At 40.9% G+C, this 17,444-nt stretch overlaps 1 protein-coding gene across 1 annotated transcript in view; it reads left to right on the top strand.

Annotated features, from left to right (window-relative positions):
• The window catches only part of LOC116661882 (paraneoplastic antigen Ma6E-like), a 177,598-nt gene that overhangs the window by 85,277 nt on the left and 74,877 nt on the right, over positions 1-17,444 (top strand). The window lies entirely within an intron of this gene.

Raw genomic sequence — 17,444 nt, 5'->3', positions numbered from 1 at the left:
TTACATACAAATTACCTAGAGTGCTTGTTTTCAAGTTTAATATTCATTGACTATGTGAAACATTGATTTTGAATTCATCTAAAAACTTGAATAATTAATTCTTGTGCCCTTCCTTTTGTAATGGGCATTTTTTTTTTTTTTTTTTACATTTAAGGACATAACACTCTCTTCATTTGGACACATGTTATTTAATCAACATGGTATTGTTTTGGAATATATTTGAAAGGAGTCAGTTAAATGTGTTCTTTTTCTGAGTTACTGAAATTGCTTTCATGAATCATTCAAAACAAAATATTCCCATTTGGAGGGGAGGAGTGACTTTTTCTTGTTTTTCTGTGTGTTTTTCACTTTAATCCTGGCCCCTAATACCACTCTTCTCTTTGTTTCAATGTTTTCCAACTTTTTAAAAACAAGCCAGTATAGATTCTCTTTTTCTAACTCTAATAATCTATATAGGAGTAAGTGAGTCCTCCACCGTTATCCACTATTTGACATTACAGAGAGAGTTTAATTGCTCAATTTTGCATTTTTTCTTTCTTTCTTTCTTTCTTTCTTTTTTTTTTTTTTTTTTTTTTGTAAAGGACTCTCCTTTTAACCCAAAGCATGTGTTGGTATATACATGTAAAGCTCTATTTCGGACTTCTCAGAAGGTCTTCATTTGAGAATTTTGCCATTAGACGCATAGGCAAAGTAAGTATTCCAAAGGTCCTTGTGGGAGTTCTAGTGTTAACCTAATTTTATGTGAGAGTGCAGAGGCAATGATCAGTACATAATGTACTTAGTGATCAAACATTTGACATTTCTCTCATCCCCTTACAACCTCAAATGAGTAAATACCTACCTGAAGCATTTTTGGCTGATATGCTCAAGGGGAGAAATATTTTGCCATTACTTATATATTTATATAAAATGTGCCAGTATGTATATTATTTATATACATTATAATCATATGTATATAGTCTAATAGATCTCTCTCTCTATATATGTGTGTGTGTGTGTGTGTGTGTATGTATGTATGTATGTGTATATATATGCATACACAGACTTTATCTTTTAGAACAGTTTGAGGTTCACAGTAAAACTGAGTGGAAGTTACAGAGACTTCCCACGTACTTCCTGTTACCAAACACCCACAGTGATGAGCTTACATTGACACGTTATTATCACCCATAGTGCATACTTTACAGTAGAGTTCACCTTTGGGTACTATTTTTCTTTTTCAGTGAGCAGTTGTCTTTCATGTCACCTGTCCCTAGCCACTGTTTGATTTTTTCATAAAAGGGGGCATTAAATGCCCACTATTTTGTGACAAAGAAATTTTAACTCAGAATATCAGGAAAAGTAACCCTAAAGCAAATGTCAAGATTCATTTTTTTTCCTCTCCAAACTGGTAAGACAGATTTCTTTTACTAAATACAAATTTTAGACAATTGCAGTTAGAGCTTCTAAATTCTAAATTCTAGCTGGTAGACTAATGCACGTTTCCTTTTGTTCCATAGTAACTAAACACCTACTTTGCAAAAGTGGCTAATGTCAAGGAAGTAATTCCTTCCAATATCGTTTGAGTCAACAAGTGCAGCCATGCACTTATGTAGTACCATGATATAATACTTCAATTTACAATCATCAGAATAAGTGTCACCCTTTTTTGCAATCAAAATGAGCATGGCAAAAATCCTTCATGTCCTGATTTTATTATTTAATCCTTCAGCAGCGAAACCCCAAATGTCTGATAAGGATTTCTTTTTTGGCACAGAGATTGCTCTTTTGATTCCAGTGGTTCCGTTTCTTATCCTCAGGGTTGAAATTGACTTTTTGACCATATTTCTGATTAAATGTACAGAGTGCTGCACTCTCACTCTGATCCTACCTGTGAACTTAAATATTGAGGATTACACTGGGGGTGTCTCCTCTTCTCCTTTGGCTATTAGTCAGTTACTAAGCTTGTGAACCTGATCAGGTGCTTGACGACGTGATGTCTTGAAGACTATCAAAATGAAGATGTCTTGACATTTACAGGCACAAAACCCTGAATATGCCATCATACAAACGATGCCATGACCTTTAGAAGCAAAAACAAAATGTCAAAGGTTTTTACAGGTCTATCTTTTCTAAAGCAGCAGCTATTTTCTTGGTATCCCTTAAATCTCAAACCCTAGCCTAACAAACTTTCACTGAAGATAGTGCATCTTAGAGTGCTTCCCCGTATTTCATAGTTGAACCTCACTGGAGTTGCATGGACTATGCAGGGCATTTCCGTACAATTACAGAGACTGAGTCACAGAGGTAAAAGGACTAGGCTGAAATGCTAAAGCTTGAAAGCCACGGAAACCAGCCCTTCTGACTCCAGCTTCTGTCAACTTTCTGCTGTGCAAAGAAGCCACGGATCTTCTACCCGAAGGGTCCATCAGTCATTATCATGTAGTCATCTCATTCTGTCAGATAATTACCTTATTCTTTTGAGTTTATTTCTAAGGATATAAAAGTCTTGAAATAAACACCATAGTTGAGGAGAGGCACATAGAAAACTGTGGTTCATACAAACTGTAGGGGAATCCTCAAAGATAGGGCTTTTCAAAGTTTACCCACAAGCCGGAGGGCAGGTGGTTTCCTCCAGCAACTGAAGTCCAGGAGAAAAAGGAGCCTCCTGCCTTTGCCTTTTGAACAGGGGATTTTCCTGACCCAGTAGGGACAAACCTTCATGTTATCTCCCTGACTTCACTTGAATGACTCCTTCTTGCCTCCCACCCACCCCCTCTTTTAAAAATTGAGGTATAACCGATATGTAACATGTTAGTTTCAAGTGTACAATGTAGTGATTCCATATTTGTATATATTGCAAAATGATCACCACTGTAAAAACTAGTGAACAGCTTTGTCCCCTGCAGATGTCCTAGAGATGCCTAAAGGCACACTGCCTTTGTTTGACATGGCGTTTTACAGAAAACTCAAATTTGACTTATGTAGACAGGGCTTGCATCCTCAGTTCACCATAGTGCCCACAACTGGGGTAAACCAGGCCAGTTCACGCCTTTACAAAATTGACCTTGGAATCTTTTCCTACCTAATACTTTAGCTATGTATTACCAGTTCCATATGGTAATACATCTCTAAGTACATAAAGGAGATTCTAATGTAGATATTCAGATATTTTGAATGATCACCTCTATGTATTAAATTTGGATTGCTTTGTAGCCTTGAAAGTATATTTTTGGGGTTAGCAGATCAAATAAATATTCTAGTTTCCGGACACTTTTTAGAATATTGACTGAAAAGCTGTTTCACTGGTCACCTCAGGGAGTTAATAATTACATCTCACCACCACAGGAAGAATGGAAGACTTCTGAATGGACTAAGAACGAATATAAATTTATTAATTTATTTGAGGAATAGTGTAGTTATGCCAAAGTAAAGGATAATCGGGGGTGCTCCAATGGTCCGCGGACTTAGCACAGACCAGATAGAGAGTTTTTAAAAGTTAAATTTTACAAACGGTGAGATTTTCCGAATTATCAAAAGATTCACTGCAGGGTTTCCTTCATGTACATTCTTGTGTGCTAGTGTAATACTAGCCAATTGATAAAGCCGACCGAGACGCAGAAAAATGCAACACAATTGTTCAGAACCACCAAGAACTGAAGAGCAAACATGAGGATAACACATCCCAGCAAAATACCAAATTGGATAACGCTGCATTTTCCTATGTGGAGGTGGTACCAATGATGATTCTTCTTCCTTGGATGATTAGGTTACTCGCTTAAGCCCTAACATTCTGTATTTTATAACCACTTTGGAAAATGTATGTGTAATCCACATCCCTTTGTTAAGCACAGTGTAATCAATGCAAATTTAATCTTTGCTTGGTGACCCACAGTCATCATTATGAATACAAATGATGTGCTCTTCTCAGGGACCTACAGATACATAGGTCTGCTTGCTTCTCACACGGAGTGGTCTTAGAACCCTGTGCTTGGTTGTCCTGTCTGATGGCCTTTGTTTCCTGAGTAGTGGTTGACAGTTCTTGATGCATCAAATTTCCACCTCAACTAGCACTGCCCCCATCAAATTTGATGTTATCCATTGCAAGCTGGCGATCATTTCATCATGGTAATAACAAGCTTGTCTGTAGTCCTGTGGCAGAGTAAAAAGATTTAGACATCTTCCACTGTTTCTTTTCTTTTGGGGTGGGGGGTGAGGAGTGAGAAAAGTGTAGTTCCTTTTGAGGTACCTAGTTGTGTTTTTGAGGCTGTCGTTTGTTGGCAGCTTGGCCTCCAGCTTCCAAGAGCTTCTACTGTGTGTAGGAGTGTGGGCCATTTCTACACACAATACAATGATTTGCAGGTTATGAGAAGCAATTTTAATTACACTTCAGAAGCATTTACTGTACAGGTTTTAGAAATTGAGGCTGCTGCTGTCTCATTATGCTGATTTCATAATGATGAAATGATTCTTAAGCATAGTGTTACCTGACATCTGTTAAAATAAATAAGACCTCAGCAGGCAATTGCTTACTTACCACTGCTGCCAATGGAACAATATACTTGTCTAAAAAAATTATAAAAATACTAGTCTAAAAATAAAAGAACCTGGCCAGTAAACACAGTGACTTGAAGATGCAGTTCACTTTTGGTCATACGAGGTACGTATAAGAAAGTAAGTGAATTATCCATCTGTGAATTCACGTGAATGTAACTTGATGAAAAAATCACTGTATATTTATTTCACTAATAAATTTTAAATGTTTTAGCTTTTATTTTTAAGGCGGAGAATTAGTTACAACTTTGATTCAAGATTCAGGCAGATAAGGATAAAGAGAGCATTTAATGTGCTGCTTAATATAGGAATACTGATTCTCAGACTTTTCCAATTCATGACTGAGGAGCCTATTAAGGTTTCTAATGCTGAAATTCCTTAATGTCAGAAGATTGTCATGTATAACAACAGTTAAAGCAATAATTAAAGAACTTCCTTTATAGGAAAGTAGTTGGTCTCCCTGAATACAACATGAACACATATCACGGTCTCAATAGTTTCCCTTGAGCAAAACAGCCAAACATTTTTATTGTGTGATGACATCACAGAGGAAAACCCACCCCTTGTGTGAGTCTTTTCCAGCCCGGTGTCCCAGGACCAAGCGCTTTATATCACGAGTCATCAATTAAAAGGATTTCTCACCACCTGGTTGTGCACGTCTTAAGCAAAGTCACACTCAAACATTAGGGTGCCAAGACAAGGAAACTTTTCAAACACACTAGTCGCTGACTTCTTTTTTCTCTTTAAACATTTTTTATTGATTTATAATCATTTTACAATGTTGTGTCAAATTCTAGTGTTCAGCACAATTGTTCAGTCATACATGGACATATACACACTCATTATCACATTTTTTCCTCTGTGATTCCCTGTGCTATACAGTATAATCTTGTTTATGTATTCTACAATTTTGAAATCCCAGTCTATCCCTTCCCACCCTCCGCCGCCCGGCAACCACAAGTCTGTATTCTATGTCTATGAGTCTATTTCCATCCTGTATTTATGCTTTGTTTTGCTTGTTTGTTTGTTTGTTTGTTTTTGTTTTTTAGATTCCACATATGAGTGATCTCATATGGTATTTTTCTTTCTCCTCCTGGCTCACTTCACTTAGAATGACAGTCTCCAGGGACATCCATGTGGCTGCAAATGGCATTATGTTGTCGTTTTTTATGGCTGAGTACTATTCCATTGTATAAATATACCACCTCTTCTTTATCCAGTCACCTGTTGATGGACATTTAGGCTGTCTCCATGTCTTGGCTACTGTAAATAGTGCTGCTATGAACATTGGGGTGCAGGTGTCATCCTGAAGTAGGGTTCGTTCTGGATATATGCCCAGGAGTGGGATTCCTGGGTCATACGGTAAGTCTATTCCTAGTCTTTTGAGGAATCTCCACACTGTTTTCCACAGTGGCTAGTCGCTGACTTCTTACAGCTCCTTATTGCCAGAAGGCTGTTTAAGTGACAGGATGCTGGTGCCCCTAAGGGATACAGGAAAAGGTCAGCATCACGCTGTGACTTTGCATCTCTCCCACTGCAGACAGCATGCGATAGTGCAGTAAGCTGGACCACACGGCCTAAAGAGTAACCAGACCAGAGCTGTCCTTTCCGGATTTCCACAGAACTTGGTGGCTTTACTCAGAGGTCATGCTGGGCCATAGAGGTCTGGGCCAGTCTTACTTACACACAGCGTGTCATACCAGCAAACAGTTGACAGATAACAATGGGGTCTATTCCATACACATTTTACTCTATGGAAGGCCATCAACAAACACATGGGTTGCCAAGTTAGTACACTGTTGCCCAGGTATCTAAAGTATGCTTACCCTGGCAATTCTGCAAAATATCCACATCACTGATTAGAAGGAGTGTAGCTCTGCCCTTCAGTCTTGTCCACACATCCACCCTCCCCGCTGTTTTTTGCTTTCCGACTTTGTGCCTAAAGTGTAAAATTCTACCAGGCAGCCCACTATATGTTTATCCATGTGAATCAGGATTTTCTCAGCAGTGCTCATCCCAAACAAGCAAAGGAACAAATTGTGTATCAATGCTGACTAAATCTAGAACCATCTGTGTTCATGAAAACAGCGTCATTCTTGTTTGTTTGTAGGGCAGTAAATGATGGTGTTCCCTGTGCCATATGATTATCGTGAGCGCCAGATGAAACAATGAGGGCAAAATGCGTAGGCACATGCGAAGTGCTAAAGAAATGATAGTTGTTGCTCACTGATGCCCTCATTAAGATTTTTTAACACTACGGACAAGTAATTATGAGCCCATTAGCCACCTCTGTGGACTTAAGGTGTGACATCCGAATGATGTGTTCTTTCATAAGTTTTCTTCTCACGTAAAGATTGAATTTATGACTGTGGCCTCCTATGAGCCAAATTTTATCAACACACTGAGGTCACCAAACAAGCAGAAAATAAAAACACTTCTCAGTATGGGAAGCTTCACCTTATAGAAACTTATAAAAATTCAAAGTAGTAACCTTTCTTTCCCAATATTGAGAAACCTGTTTCAAATGTCAGATGTTACACTGGATATATTTGTTTTAATATTAATCTATGGGATAAATTTTGACCTGTAAAAGACAGTTCAACTAGTGCATTTAATTTTGTATTAGGGAAATTGCGTCATTCTCTTCTACGTGGTATATATGTTCAGGCACAGGGGAAAGTGCCATAATACAGTGCAGAGGATAATAATATTACAAAACGAAGAAAAGGGGTCAAGAGATGGAACTAGCACTAAGTGGAGTGCAGGGATTTTTGAAGAAAGTGAGCAGTGCAGTATTGTTCTTCTGAATATTTCTAAAGTGCTTTTTTAAAAAACATTTTTTATTGATTTATAATCATTTTACATTGTTGTGTCAAATTCCAGTGCTGATGCTAAATGTAAATTTTAATACTCATTTTTACCACATGGGCCCACGTGGTTGCCCGTCAAAAGGAAGACATCACAAAGACGATCATTCAAGCTACCTGAATTTCAGTGACGATAATTCTAAGGTGGAAGAGCAAACAAAACAATAGTGAGGGGTTTGTCAATAAAATTCCTGAAAATGGAGGATAGCTAATCCTGAATTAAGCATCCAAGATGCAGAGCTATCAACAGGCGTGGCTTATTTTTACCATTAGTTCCATCCTTAATTATTATCTAACTATACCATTAGGGGAACAGACGCAGGGTCACACATGGGTAAACTGCAGTGTATGCAAAGGTGGGGAGAAATCTCTGAATAGTGTGTATCAAATTGTTAATGGCAGTTCTCTCTGAGATTACAGAAAACATCAAATTTCTACTTTATGAACGTCTGTTAGGTTTGAATATTTTTACAACAATCACGGATTACTCCTGTAATCAGGAAAAAAAAAATAACCATCATACTAAGCAAATGCTTAAACATTTTAAAGTCAATTTCACTTAAAAACCAGGGAAAATTCCAGTAGCACTTATAATTAAGTCTCTTAACCAGTTTTTGGGTGTCCATGGACAAATCGCCATCAATATATAAACATGCTTTAGTCTCTTTCAAAAAACCACTAACCAACCAACAACATTGGTTTCTCTCATCCTCATCCCTCAAAGCTATCCTTTTTCCTTTGCTCCATGACATACAAGCGAATGGAAAAGTAGCCTACATTTGCAGTTTCTGCCTCTCCTCATGTTTGCTTCTTAACATATTGATGTGGTCTGGAGTTTGGTCCCATTATGAACGTTGTTTCAGGTAATCACTAACTTTCAACTGCATATCATTAACTGTCTTGCATAACTTCCTTACCACATTTGAAATGCTGAACACTCCGTCATTAAAATTTTTACTTCTTAAAATTGAGGCATACTTGACAAATTAAAATATTGTGTATGTTCAAGTTGTAAAATTTGATAATTTTATATATGTATAAATTGTGAAATAATCGACAAGATCAAGCTAATTAACATCAATCACCTCAGCTAGTTACCATTTTATTTGTGTTGAGAACACTCAAGATCTACCCTCTTAGCAAGTTTCCAGTATACATTAAATTATGGCTAACTAGAGTCACATTGCTGTCTATTAGATGCCCAGCACTTACTCATCTTGCATAACTGAAATTTTTTACCCTTTGACCAACATCTCCCCATTTCCCCCTCCCTCGAGCCCCTGGCCACCATCATTCTAATCCCTGCTTCTACAGGTTTGAGTTTTTTGGGAGCCACATACAAGAGAGATCATGCAGTATTTGTCTTTCTGTGTCTTGCTTATTTCGCTTAGCATAGTGGCCTTCTGGTTCATCTATGTTGTTGGGAATGGCAGGATTTTTTCTTCTTTTTAAAGGCTGAATAATATTCCATTGTATGTATATACCACATTTTCTTTATCCATTCATCTGTCAAGGGATATTTAGGTCGTTGGTTCCGTGTCTTGGCTACTGTGAATAATGCTGCGATGGTCATGGAAGTGGAGGTATCTCTTCCAGATCCTGATTTCATTTCCTTTGGATAAGTGCTCAGAAGTGGGATCACATGGTAGTTCTATATTTAAGTTTTTGAGGAACCACCTACCTTTTCCATAAGAGCTGTACCAATTTACATTCTGACCAACAGTGCACAAGGGTTCCCTTTTAGCTACATCACATCAACACTTGTTAACTTTCATTTTCAGGTAACAGCCATCCTAAGAGGTTTGTGGTGGTATCTCCTTGGGGTTTAAATTGGCATTTCCCTGATGATTAGTGAGGTTGACCATCTTTTTGTATACCTGTCGGACATCTGTATGTCTTCTTTTGAGAAATATCTACTCAGTTTCTTTGACCATGTTTTACTTGGGTGGTCTCTGGGGTGGGGGGAGGTTGTTAGTTTTTTCCTTTGTTTGCTTGTTGGCTACCACCTTGTATGAATTCCCCATATATTTTGGATATGAACTTTTTTTTTTTATCAGATATATGGTTTGTAAATATTCTCTCCCCTTCTGTAGGTGGCCTTTTCACTCTGTGGATTGATTCCTTTTCTGTGCGGAAGGTTTTTACTTTGATGCAATTCCATTTGTCTATTTTTGCTTTTGTTGTCTGTACTTTTGGTACACATCAAAAAAATCATTGCCCATATCAATGCCAAGAAGCTTTTTCCCTATGTTTTCTTCTGGTAGTTTTACAGTTTCAAGTCTTACATTCAAGTCTTTAGTCCATTTTCGGTGGATTTTTGTATATGGCGTGAGATAAGGGTCCACTTTCACTCTTCTGCATGTGGGTTTCCAGTTTGCCCAACACCATTTAATGAAGAGACCATCCTTTTGCCTTTTTGTGTTCTTGGCACCCTTGTTGAATGTGAGTTGACCGTATATGGGTGGGTTTACTTTGGGACTCTTTCTCCTGTTGCATCGGTCTATCTGTCTGTTTCTGTGCTAGTACCAGCCTCTGTCTTCTTGCTATATCTTCATTTATCCCACGCTCTTTTCGGGTTGTCCTATGATGCTGAATGCTTTCCTCAGGCTCTTTCCTAGACTGCTTCTTCCTCCTCATCTTTAATGCTACCGTTGTCTATAGTTGCATCCCTTCTCCTTTTGTATTTTCTGAACAACTGTTTCTATGCTAAAGACTGCTGTATATGGTAATGACCCAGGGTGAGCTACAGATCTCTGTATCTTCTACCTACTTTACAGCTTCACTTGAATGCCCCGGGAGTCTTCAGATGCTAAAGGGATACTCTTGTTATGAAACTGTTAGAAATTTAGGGGTTAGAGATGAGAGTAAAACCAGATGTGGACAAAGAGATCTCTCAACTGAGTTGTTTCGGGGACAGTTAGGAGGAAAAGCAAAGTGAATTGAAACCCACAAATGAAAAGGGTTTGTGAATAACAGCATCCAGTATTTTGCAAGGTCAGCGGCAGACAATACAAGACCTCCAGGCTGCATGGAGAAATACTCAGGTTAGAATGTGTGGTACTTTGTGGAGGGAAAAGAAAAAAGTACTAACATTTCCTGAGCATCCATAATGTGTCTTACAGGCTAGAATTCACTCCCATTTTTTTGGAGAGACAAATTGAAATGATTTTTCCATGCCTATTTTTTTAACAGCTGAATGTTGCTAGAGGAAAATTATTCCAAAGCCAGTACTCCTCCCTGGGACTCCTTATCAGAGTTTTGCACTCTTTTTCAGTAACAAAGGTGGAAATACATGAAGTTATCTCCCATTTTCATTGGGCTTGACTAGTGAGGTGAAGGAGCTAGGAATTCTGACAGGGATTACTGTACAGCTTTTCTCTAAGTGAAACCATAAGGCACATATAGAGATTGAACTAGGAACCTTCCTTTCATATTTGCATCATTCATACAATAGATTTGAGATTAAACTCCTAGTGTCATTCGCCCTTTTGTTTCTTTAAGGACGAACTGAAGAGTTTACATATCTTGAGTCTGGGACAAAGGAAGCTGAGATGATATTATCAAAATGTATCAAATTATGAAGGATATGGGAAGAGGAAGAGTGGAATCACTCAACAACTACTACAACCATGAAGACACAGTCAAAACTTGAAAGATACAGACGACAGATGAAAAATGATATTCTGTGTAACAATTCATATCCTTGGGGACCTCGTTATTAGTGGGTCTGAGATTTTTTAAATTAGTTTCAAAAAGGCTTACAAATGCAAGAGAGGTGGAATGTTGGGGATTTGGAGTGGGTGTATCCTTAGCTCCCCACGCTGTTATCCTAGAGGACAGTCTACAATGCTGCCTTTGTGTGCAGTTTGACAGCACAGTAGGTAAAGCATGGGATCCAGAGTTCAAGGCCAACTGCTGCCATTTCCTAGGCGTGTGACTTTTGGTAAATGAGCCAACTGGAAGGTAGAGAAAGGACTTGAAGGGACGTTTCTCTAGAAAAGACATACAAATGGAATAATACCTGGTTTGAATCACCCATACAGCTAATAAACCAGAGTTTTTGGCAAAACCAAAAAAAAAAAAAAAACAAACCACCAAATGATCTTTGTTCACTTTAAGAGATTGGAAGACAGCAACCCATCACTCTGAAAGGGAAAGAATAAAGCAGTAATTCTGCTTTTCTTGTGTGGGTTATATTGCAGGAAAGCCAAATAACCAGGAGTTTTTCTTTATGGTAAGAGTTCCAGCCAATAAATCCAGGAAGAATGATAAGTTATAAGAAACCACCATTTTGAACAGCTAACGAAATAATGGATCTAGACAATAATCCCCAATGGTTGCTACACCCATTAAGTGAAATGTTGATGTGCTGCATTTAGTATACACCATGGTTTTCCTTATGGTTTGCATTGTCTGTCCAGGCATCGTTACTAATACCACGCCGTTCTTCATTCTCAAATGTGTCTCCATTTAGGTAATAAATGATCCCCCTAGTGACTGGGAACTTTGACACAAATGGGGCAGGCTAATAACAACTGAACCCATGTCACAAAAATGGGACAGGGAGTCTTTAAGTATCTCCCGATGGGACACGGATGCAAATGGAAGTACAGAGCAACATCTCTGATGTATTCCTGCCCAAAAGTCAGACCTGAATCTGTTGAAGCCTATCAGTTTACAGAAAATAACTGTGGCTAGGAGAACATGTTAAGAAACACAAGGGGGAATGCAATCAGCCAAATTCAAGATCTCTGGAATTTTAGGAGATGATGACCTAACTTCCTCAGCAGCAAATAAATGGCAAGGAAAAGCAAGAGGAGAGAGACTGGTAACAGACTAGAAGAAACTAACAAAACATGCCAAGAGATGGAGGGTGCAGACCCTTTTTGAATCCTGATTTGGACCAGCTGAGAATAAAAAGACACTTATGAAATCATCTGGGAAATGTAAATATTGACCAGACATTAGATAATGCTAAGAATTATTGATGACTTGCTATGCCTGGTCATGCATGACGTTGTTTTAAGAAACCAGTATGCGTACGAAGGGGCTATGAATAAAAGGATGTCTAGGATTAGCTTTAAAATAACTGAGTGGGGATGGGGCAGGGGCAGAGTTACAAAGGGTAATATGTGAAACAGAATGAACTCTATCTTGATAATAGATGAAGCTGGGTGATCATCATACTGTTCTCTCCACGTTTATGCCTGTTTGAAAGCTTTCGAAAACCACTCCCAAATTCCTCATTCCATATACTCAAAATCTCAGAAAATGTCTCGGTCCTTCCCTGCTCTTTTTGGCCATAGGTTGTACAGGAATGGGGAACGTGTGGGCTTTGGAGTCAGGCAAACTTAGACTCAACACTAGGTGACCTGGAACGCGTTGCTCAACTTTGCTGGTCCTCAGTGTCCTGTCCTATAAAATAAGATAACCTCATCTACATTGAAGAATTTGTGTAAAGATTAGATATCCAAACCGCTTGTTAGTGACAGTTATTATTATCCTTTGATTGGTCCCTAACCTAGTGCCTGGACTATGGTGGGTGCTCAATAAATCTTTGTTTTGGGATTAAGTGAATTCATTATGAGTGAATTGCTACCATATTTTACATTGAAGTCAACCTTAGTTCCTCATCTTTTACTGCCATTACTGTCATCTGCTATGGATATAGCCAAACCTCTCAGTCTAGATTAAAGTCAAGATATCTGCTTACTAATGTCACACATTTTCTTCCTACTCTCCCCTCAAAGAATCCCCAATCCTTTTCCTCCTCTTACTGTCTAAACTCATCTCCACTTCCTTGGTCTTGTGTCTGTCTACCTTCCCAAGGGCCCATAGAACCTGTTAACCCCCCAAACAAAACAGGGAGCGAAGAAGTGGTTGTAAAAAGTACCCAGTCAAAAAGAAGGTAGGAAAAGAGGGGGTTGGGTTGGGGGAAGAAAGAACAATGAAGAGAAGAGACTACTAGGAACAAATACACCCCTTCTTTAAAGGACTGGCTGATATGCTCCTTCCTCCAATCGAGATTCTCTTAGGAAGAAATGGAAGGACACAAAATGACCTGTCTCCAGTCATGATTTTCCAGCTGTTTCCACTGAGACTGTGCAAACTTCTCACGGTTTTTATTTTTCAGAGTTAACATGGCTTTTGCAAATAAACAAGCTTCATTCTATACCACGCATGTGCATTAGATCACTGGTGTCTCAAGCATGCAACTATAAGAAAGTGCACAAGGATGGTGTTCATGAATTTATAACAATGCATGGTTTTGATGGTATAGTTCTTAGGACTCAAATGGTTGTCTTGGGCCTCTGGAAAGACAGCAAAGTGAGCACGAAGGCCATTTGGTTTGGAGAAACAGAGGCTTCAAGTGAAGGGGTGGGGGCTGAGGAGGCAGTGTACGTCAGGGAAGGGCAAGGAAGGAGCCTTGAGGGGAGTCAACAGGGAAGAGGAGGAAGAGCTTGGGTGAGGTCACCTCACCTTGAAAGTACCTGTGGACCTGGGTTGAGGGGGCACCTTCCTTTTCTTCCTCCCTAGTTGCTTGGGGCTGGTTCTTCAGTCACTGTGCCAGTAAGTTGTGGTTTTAGGGTTGCCATGACTATGTCATTGACTCCTAGTGGTCTATCCTAGGTTCATGGCCTTCATTCATTTCCCTCTCCCCAGGACAATGAGCAGCCACCCCCTTAGGCATTGACTGCCCAGCAAGGCCCCCTTCCAGCCAATGTAGCCCTGGGGGAGGGGCTTAGACACCACAAAGCAGTATTAATTACAGTATGATGGGGGGAGGTGGATGCTGGGTACCCCAGGGTGCTCTGGTTGCAGAAGGACGACATTTTCTGAGCACCCCTAAGGGGCCCCCCAAACTTTGAGGATTACTAGTACAATCACTGGGAAACTGATTATGAAACTGCCCAGAGGTCATCTCAGGCTTGGCCAGTAAGGCCAGAAGTCCTTGTGCCAGGCAGGACGAGGGTGGGTGTGTTTGATCCCCAGTGTGCAATGCAACTGACCGTAGGTCCAGCCCACAGCCTTGGCACTGGCATGGGGGTGATGGCCTGCGGGCCCTTTGGCCTGCCGTGGCAGAGGCAACCCCTCCAAACTGCGAGGCTCAGGGTGGATATGGCATTTGGGCAGTGACCTTGATGGCCCCTCTAGGGACCAGGGGAGGCTCAGGGCGGTTACAGTTCTGGGCCAGTGAGCTTGGCAGATCGTCCAGGGCAAGGAGGCAGGCTCTGGGTTGACTTGGGACTGAGGCAGTGTCCCTGAGAGCCCTCTGTGGCCCAGAGGAGTCTCAGGGTGGACACAGAATTGATGAGGACAAGGAAGGTGATTGGAGAGGTGTGGGGAATGGCTTGCCTCGGGGTCAGGTGTGGTCCCGCTCTAATGGGGCTGTGCTCCCAAAGTCAGGCAGAAGGGCAGGGGAGTGGGGTGTAGACTGAAGGCTGGCCAGGGGCCGGGGGCATTGGACTGGCTCTCCCAGACTCTCAGGTCACCCTTAGGGCCCCAGACAGGACCTTCCTATTTGGAGTACATGGGCTGTGACTTCCTTGAGGATGGGATCTGATGAACCTGCCTGGGAGGTTCCAATCTTTTGTTGTCAGATTCAGCCACGGATGCAGAGACCTGTAAATGCTGTGCATGCCTTCTCCACTCACCTTTGCCAGCCAAAAATGAGGCTCAGAGCTCAACGTTCAGCCTTCTGACTTATGACTGCAGGAGCGATGTCCTGAATGCAGTGGGTTCCAATGGGTGACCAAAAGGTTGGGTTTTCCCATCAAATACACACACCTCTGATGGGCGGTCTTAGAGCCACCTTAACAAAGGCTCAGATGGGAAGGGATCTCAGAGTCCACACAGCCAGCCACAAATCCGGCTCTACACCCCAAATGCGCCCCGGTCCAAATGGGAAGAGAAGAGATGCATGTCCCAGAGAGGCAAATAACCCCACGAGAGGGCCCTGGTACTCTCCCTTCTCTATAAACCAACAGGCACCCATGAACTCACCGATGTGGGGATCCACGGGGTTCTGCTTTCATATGTAGGCCATCAGTCCATGATGCTGATAAATATTTCTCACTGAGAAGGTGAGTGGTGCATCCCCATCATCTTGGAGATTAGATGGTCCCCTAGCTCACGGGACAGTGAGCTCTTCCTGTGGCACCTGGAATTTATCCTCAGAGCAGAGTCTTAAGCTCTACCAACTCACAATGCTTTGAATGGATGAATGAATGAGTGAAGGGAATGAATGTAAGAATGAAGTAGTGAAGAAAATAGGAAAACGTAGAGACAGACCTGTCTCCCTGAGAAAGCTGAAGCTGGGAGGTATATTTGACTCAGAGAAACACAGTGTTATAGAAGAAATGAAGTGTGGTGTTTCAGGGTGTAAGTTCCATGTAGAGCATGGAGGTGGTGTGTTTCCAAACACTTCCCAGGACCATGAGGAAGTCATGTGCTTTGGCCCAGGCAGAAATGCCCCAGGAGTCTTGGCCTCTGTCAGACAGAGTTCAGACGGGTTCTGGTGGGCCTGAAGTACATATGATCTGGAAGGCCCTGACTAAAATTTAAAAAATGAGTATGAAAGTGAATATTTCCTTACAGTGAGAAGAAAGTTCCTGGAGAACTTTCAAAGACGGCAACTAATCCATCAAAATCCTGAAAGTATACACACACACACACACACACACACACACACACACACACACACATATAATTTTTCAGACATTCCAACTATGTAGTTGTACAATCTGAAATATGATGAAGCAGAGGTTTGAGGTAAACGATACCATGGTTTTACCGTGAATCAAAACAGCTGACCTGTGCAAATTTTACACACACACACACACACACACACACACACACACATCACGAGGCCACATGAACACTTAACCTGGACCTGTGAGTGACAGTTGAATCTAAGAATAAAAACACACTCAGGTTCACATTAAGCCTTTAATGTTTATTTTCACATCAGCTTTTAAAAAGGAAGCTAGCTTGTTTAACATCTGTTTCTCCTCTCAACAACAACAACAAGACCTCCTGTTTCAAGTTAGGATGACAGTTCATGGGCTTCAGAATTTACCTCTTAATCACGCACGTTTCCCTGTATTCCAACAAAAACTGTGTTTAGCCGAATGGAGACTCTTCTGTAACCCAGTTCCCACTTCCCAGATCCTGGTCCATCTACCACTGCTCACGCAGCCTGGAATGACTTACTGGTCTGCATTTACAGTGTCAGAACCTGTCAGAGCCAGTCAGCGAGTAAGTCCAAAGATCAAGCTTGCTTGGTTTGAGACAAACGACTGATTTGTTGTTGTTGTTGTTGTTGTTGTTGTTGTTGTTGTTGTTGTTGTTGTTGTTGTTGTTGTTGTTGTTGTTGTTTAGGGGACACAGGTCCAGAACAAAGAGCTTGCTTTCCTACAATTTATGCCAAGTAGATGGGTGCCTGACAGTCAGCCTGGACTCCCGGGTCTAGAGTAGCTGGACTGTGTATATGATGGCCCTAGTTGTCTTCCACATGGGGACAGACGGCTACGTGTAGCAGATCCAGTCCCTGTCACTTAGGAGGATGGCCAGGAGCCTGTCGGCTTTGGGAAACCACTCAGCCGCTGAAGAAGAGATACTCCCAGAAATGCAATCTCAGGGAAACTAACGTAGAGTTAACAGTCTTGCACAGGGTGACACAACGTTGACTGCATGCTGAGATTGCATTCACTCCCATGAGGACCACGTGCAGATGGTCCACTGACCTTGTCTGGATTTCAGATCGCTTTTCCAAGAACCGTTGGAAGGTTGCAACAATATATAGGGAACATCTCTGTCACTGGCTTCACCTCTCAGGGCTATTTTTCCAAACGAGCAAGCACAGTCGGGAAAAGTCAGGGATGATCTTGAGAAGGAATCCAATCAGTCGTCTGTACCACTCCATCACAGGAAGAATGAGAAACCCATGTGACATTTCTGTAAAACATACACCTTAGGTTTTGAAAACGACGGTTGCTTAGTATCTGAAACCAGGGCTTTTTCATGTAACAAAAGAATGTGCAT

This window comes from Camelus ferus, chromosome X (assembly GCF_009834535.1).
Source record: "Camelus ferus isolate YT-003-E chromosome X, BCGSAC_Cfer_1.0, whole genome shotgun sequence".
NCBI lineage: Eukaryota > Metazoa > Chordata > Mammalia > Artiodactyla > Camelidae > Camelus > Camelus ferus.
Note: the sequence above shows the minus strand (reverse complement) of the source record. Positions and strands in the feature narration are given on the sequence as shown.